Source organism: Lacerta agilis, chromosome 6, assembly GCF_009819535.1.
Source record: "Lacerta agilis isolate rLacAgi1 chromosome 6, rLacAgi1.pri, whole genome shotgun sequence".
Taxonomy (NCBI): Eukaryota; Metazoa; Chordata; class Lepidosauria; order Squamata; family Lacertidae; genus Lacerta; species Lacerta agilis.
The window spans coordinates 7,475,184-7,481,033 of record NC_046317.1 but is presented as its reverse complement, the minus strand read 5'-3'; positions in this window follow the sequence as shown (position 1 = coordinate 7,481,033).

The window sequence follows — 5,850 nt, the reverse complement described above, 5'->3', positions numbered from 1 at the left end:
GCTGCATTCTTATTATGTAATAAGAAAGCATGATAGGGGAGATACATAAATCAGTGAGCAGGATGTTAAACGTGAAGCCACATAGGAAAGGCGGGAAAGAAGGGCTCACAACAGTAACAGTAGTAATAATACCAGTAGTAATAAATAAGGCATCCCTCCCACCTCCCCACAGCCTTACTTGCTAAGTACCTTTTTCCCTGCTCAGAACGTTCCCAGCTGGTCTGAGGAGAAGAGGATTTGGGGACAGAAGCTGCTCAAAGGTAAATCATTGACAGGGAGTCTGTATTCTTCATTATTTTACATTTATCCTCATTGTTCTCATGCACACGAGCTGGAGGGACAGCTCCCAGCTGAACTGATACAAGCAACTCCCCATTTTACGCAATTTCGCACACATACTCAAAATGCTTCCGCCTTGTTTCTCTGTAATCTTTCTCTGTTCAAGCCTTGTTCCTCTCTGGTACCGACACATAATTTGTCAGAAAAAGAGGCAGCCTCTTAGATTTATAGCAGGTATAAAATGTCAGCATGCCACAGAAAACAAACATGAACTATTACATCCTTTTGGGGTTGCCAACTTTCCATATTTTATCTGACTGTTCAGTATGGGCTGAACGTCCTCTCTCCATTTGGAGAACGGTTTGTCCCTTGTGAAAGAGATATTTTCAGGAGTCAGGAAGGGCAGACTTTAAGAATTTGAGGAGAAAGGTTCTTGCTTTGACCTACAAAACGACTGAGGTTATTCTCTTCAATCTACCAGAGAAGAAGAAGCAGCCTTGGCACAACTTCAAGCAGCAGCGTGGGTATTCCAGCCACATTTCTGGGGCAGATTGCCCCTTGGAGTGGCACCACAATATGCCATAGCCTAATTATTAGGGGTGGTATTGGGGGTGGAGCTGCCCCCGACATCAGCTCAACAATGTGGCGAGAGGAGTTGAGTTGCGACAAAGTAGTGATAAGGCTTTTGCGTAGTTAAACAAAAAGGGGGGAGGGCAGGACTCCCAGCTACCTCAGATTTTAAAACACAGCCACCCACTGCCCACAAATTCTTCAGATTTGCCCACTCCCAAGAGCGCTGTAATTCAAGGAGGGCATATTCTCTCCACCCCAAAAACTAACACAATAATGCTATGCCAAATACTCTGGGGCCTGAATACTGCTACACACCACTCCAGTGTCCGAGCGGTGCAAGATTCGGGGGGTTTCAGGTAAACTTACAAGGGTCTGAGTTTTCTTTCGGACAGTGAGGCACAGTGGAGACTGGTGTCTAAATGGTATATACGTACAGCATTCACATCCCAAGAGGGCCTATCCTCTATTATCTATAAGCACATCGTTGGATTCAGTGAGCAGCAGAAAGCCACACTCTGTCATGAAGTTGTAGCTCTGTCATGAAGTTGTCAAGCCAAGGAGTGTGGTGGAGTCTCCTCCTTTGGAGGTCTGTAAGCGGAGTCTTGACAGCCATCTGTCAGGAATGCTTTGATGGTGTTTCCTGCTTGTCAGGGGGTTGGACTGGATGGCCCTTGTGGTGTCTTCCAACTCTATGATTCTATGATTCTATGTAGCAAAGTTCTTGGGAAGACTCAATAAATCACTGCTGGCATGGAAAGTTTTGGAAAGTTTATTTCAAGCTGCAGCAGGAAAGGAACAGATGTGTTAAAGCACCAAAGCACACCGTTCCAATGCGTAGGGCTCATATTTTTATGGCTCCTCTACAAAACTTCACGTGAACACATGATCAGCACCGTGATCACTTTCATTGGTTACCAAAAACACGCTCCTAACTGCTTAAGGAATACCATGGCAACACTGTGATCAACTCCCGCCCAGAAACCTATGTCCCCACCGTGGAAGGATGTGTGGATCCAGAATTGGCCTCCACAGTCACTTACACACTCATTGTTAAGACTGTGTTCATGGAAGACAATTTTACTCGGCTACGAGTGATCGCCAATGAAGAAGACCATGGCAACAGGTGGTTGCCCCCATAGCTGTCAAGTTTCGGATTTGAAAATAAGGGATCAGCAGTCTCACCTATCCCGGGGACAGTCACATGTCAGTGGTGGGCGGAGCCAGAAGCAAAAGTGGGCGGAGCAGCAATGTAAACTCCAAGCAGGCTCTGGCTCGGAGTGGAGCAAAGAGGAGGGCAGCCAGCAAAGAGGAGGGCAGCCATGTGCTCTGCGCGATGGAGCCCCATCGTCATCTTGTCTGATCCCATCAAAACAGGACAGGAAGCAGCAGCTGCTCAAAGGCAGCCAGGCTCCGCCCACCAGCTAACCCTATTGGCCGGCTGAGGGGCTCGGCGGCAACAGATAGGGGCTGATGCAGGGGGAGAAATACACCCCCCTGTAAGCATGGGAAACGGCTCCCTGCTTTGAGGGCTGAGGCTTTTCTCTCCAAGTAGGCGAGGTCTTCCCACCCAGTCCCTGGCCAGCAGGGGAGGAGCTGCTTCCATTAAAAACAGGAAATTTAAGGGAAATAAAAAATAAGGGAGAGCAGCGGGAAACTGCTTAAAATAAGGGAGAATCCCGGGGGAAACGGGATACTTGACAGCACTGGTCGCCCCCCCCCCAATAATAATTTATTAAGACCTTTCATAATACATTACATGGGAGCGCGTTACAATAGTAACACAGGAGGTATTTTCTGACAGATGGTTTACATTTTTGCCTACTGACCACGCACACTGCTCTGGCAGGGTCTGTCCCGTGGCTCCACCCACTGAGCATTACTGTTAAAACCACAAGTTAACAGCTCTTCCTGTTGGGTTCAAAGGTAGAAATGGGAACCCAAAGGGTAGGTTTATGGAATTAATAAATTGAATCTAAAACTATTAATAGCTGTATAAAAGCAAAGCATTTCTAACTTTTAGAGACATCACAGAAATAGTTACAGGTAGGTAGCCGTGTTGGTCTGCTGTAGTCGAAACAAAATTTAAAAAAAAAAATCCTTCCAGTAGCACCTTAGAGACCAAGTAAGTTAGTTATTGGTATGAGCTTTCATGTGCATGTGTGTATCTGAAGAAGTGTGCATGCACACGAAAACTCATACCAATAACAAACTTACTTGGTCTCTAAGGTGCTACTGGAAGGATTTTTTTATCACAGAAATAGTTTATCTAAAACATCATCAGGATTCTTTTTTTAAAAAACACCTCTAAAGTTACAATGCAAACTTACGAATGTTTGAAGATACAGCAAAGCAGTTTTCAGTGATTTCCCCTTTACCCCCTTACATCGCCTAATCTGCTTATGGGTTCTCCAGAGCAGATGGAAGCGATCCGAGGCTGCAGGGGGAGTAATGAGGAGTGTATAATTTAGAGAAATTCCCTTAGTATTAAGATGTTGGAAATTTGTGGACTTGCCCTAAGGTCACATTATCCAGGCAGTCCCAAAGGTTACCAGCGGCACCCCAAAAGTTGTCAAGCTTTTTTTAAGGAACTCCCCAAAATTGTTGAGCTTTTTAAAGGAAAACCCCAAGGCTGTCGAGCTTTTATTTTACAAAAACGCCATAAAAAACACAGTGATTTTTTTTTTTAAAATGGATTTGCCTAAGATCCAGGACAAAGCTCCACCTTTCAGAAAATTCCCCCATGGACGTCCATTCCACCTTTGAAATCCCCGGATGTATGGCAGCCCTATTTCATGCCTTTCCTTTAGTCTGTCCTTCCAATGTGTACAAAATCCTGACAATGTCTCAGAAGTGCAGAGAGAGGAGCGTTTGCTGAATCAACGAGGCCTCTGAAAGTGCTGGCAAATTGGAGAGATCCTTATACACATATGTTATTACTGCCATCAAGCCTGCAGCGGCCGGAGGATATTGCAAACGCTGGGAACAAAGTTTAGAGAAAGGGCTGGAATGTAGCTGGTGGCAATAGGAACAGAAGAGAAAAGTGGTAACGATCAAAACATGCATTTTTTCCCCTGAATGTCCAGAGAGAGGAGGTGCTGAACACTGAGGTTTGCTGAAGGTGAGCATATGAAAAAGATTCGCAGAATGGTGGAGTTGGGTGGGACCACGGCGGTCATCTAGTCCAACCCTCTGCAATGCAGGAATCTTTTTGCCCAATGTGGGTCTCAGACTCACAGCCGTGAGACTCAGAGTCTCGTGCTTTACAGACTGAGCTTATCACAATGAAAGAAAGAGCTCGGAGAAAAACAACTAGTAAAGCATGCGTTTGAGCATAGGGCGCTGTACTATTGTTTCAATTTGTAATAAATAATAATAATAATAATAATAATAATAATAATAATAATAATAATAATTTATTTATACCCCGCCCATCTGGCTGGGTTTCCCCAGCCATTCTGGGAGGCTTTCAACCAAATATTAAAAACAATACAGCATCAAACATTAAACACTTCCCTAAACAGGACCGCCTTCAGTTGTCTTTTAAAAGTAAAATAGTTGCTTATTGCCTTGACATCTGCTGGGAGGGCGTTCCACAGAGCAGGCGCCACTACCGAGAAGGCCCTCTGCCTGTTTCCCTGTAACTCGGCTTCTTGTAGCAAGGGAACTGCCAGAAGGCCCTCGGAGCTGGACCTCAGTGTCCGGGCAGAACGATGGGGGTGGAGACGCCCCTTCAGGTATACTGGGCTGAGGCCGTTTAGGGCTTTAAAGGTCAGCACCAACACTTTGAATTGTGCTCGGAAACGTACTGGGAGCCAATGTAGGTCTTTCAAGACCGTGTTATATGGTCTCGGCGGCCGCTCCCAGTCACCAGTCTAGCTGCCGCATTCTGGGTTAGTTGTAGTTTCCGGGTCACCTTCAAAGGTAGCCCCACGTAGAGTGCATTGCAGTAGTCCAAGCGAGAGATAACTAGAGCATGCACCACTCTGGCAAGACAGTCTGCGGGCAGGTAGGGTCTCAGCCTGCGTAACAGATGGAGCTGGTATAGCATACATGGGTGGGATCAAGGAGGAAATACATGATCTGAGGAGAAAGGAGAGAGGCCAAGTTGCTCCAGGAAACTGGAGCCAGCCCTGCAAGATACAGGGAGAAGCAAGAGGTGCCTATTCCTACCTCCGCTTCCTGTGCTCAGCACCTAAGATGCAAGAGCAGATATTTTGCATGGAAAAGGTCAGCTTCCTCTTGCTCCTGGTTCTACCTGCAAAAGTGAGTCAGCTAAGAAGAAATGCATGGAGGCTGTGCCAAGAACCCTGGGGGACAAAGGGAACTCAGAAGCTGGCTGGCTTGCTTACTAGGCAGCCCTGGTGTAGGGGAATGAGTCATTATTTAGATTTGGAGAGGCTGGGTTCTGGTTGACTAAAACCACAGTTACTTTGCTACCCGCTGGAACTCGTCTAAGAAGAGTTTGGATTTGATATCCCGCTTTTCACTACCCGAAGGAGTCTCAAAGCGGCTAACATTCTCCTTTCCCTTCCTCCCCCACAACAAACACTCTGTGAGGTGAGTGGGGCTGAGAGACTTCAAAGAAGTGTGACTAGCCCAAGGTCACCCAGCAGCTGCATGTGGAGGAGTGGAGACACGAACCCGGTTCCCCAGATTACGAGTCTACCGCTCTTAACCACTACACCACACTGGCTCTCTAAGTTGAATATCTTTTGTTTGGCACAGGCTGTTCTTCCAAGCTGTAGGCAGAGCTGCTTCTTATTTGCCCTGTTGTCTTTTCAAGAGTTCAGCTTCCACCGCTCTGCTACCTATAGCTGTCATTAAAGGGAGAAGATATAAGCCCAAAGGCACAGTCCCGCGTTCCAAATGATTGTGTAACCCTAGCCCTTGGCTAAGCTTGCCAAACTCCTTGTGTTTTCAAAGAACGTTGCTCCACAGAACATTTTAAGGCAACTCTGTTAACACAGAGGCACACCCCCAATACCCCTAAAGACAGTT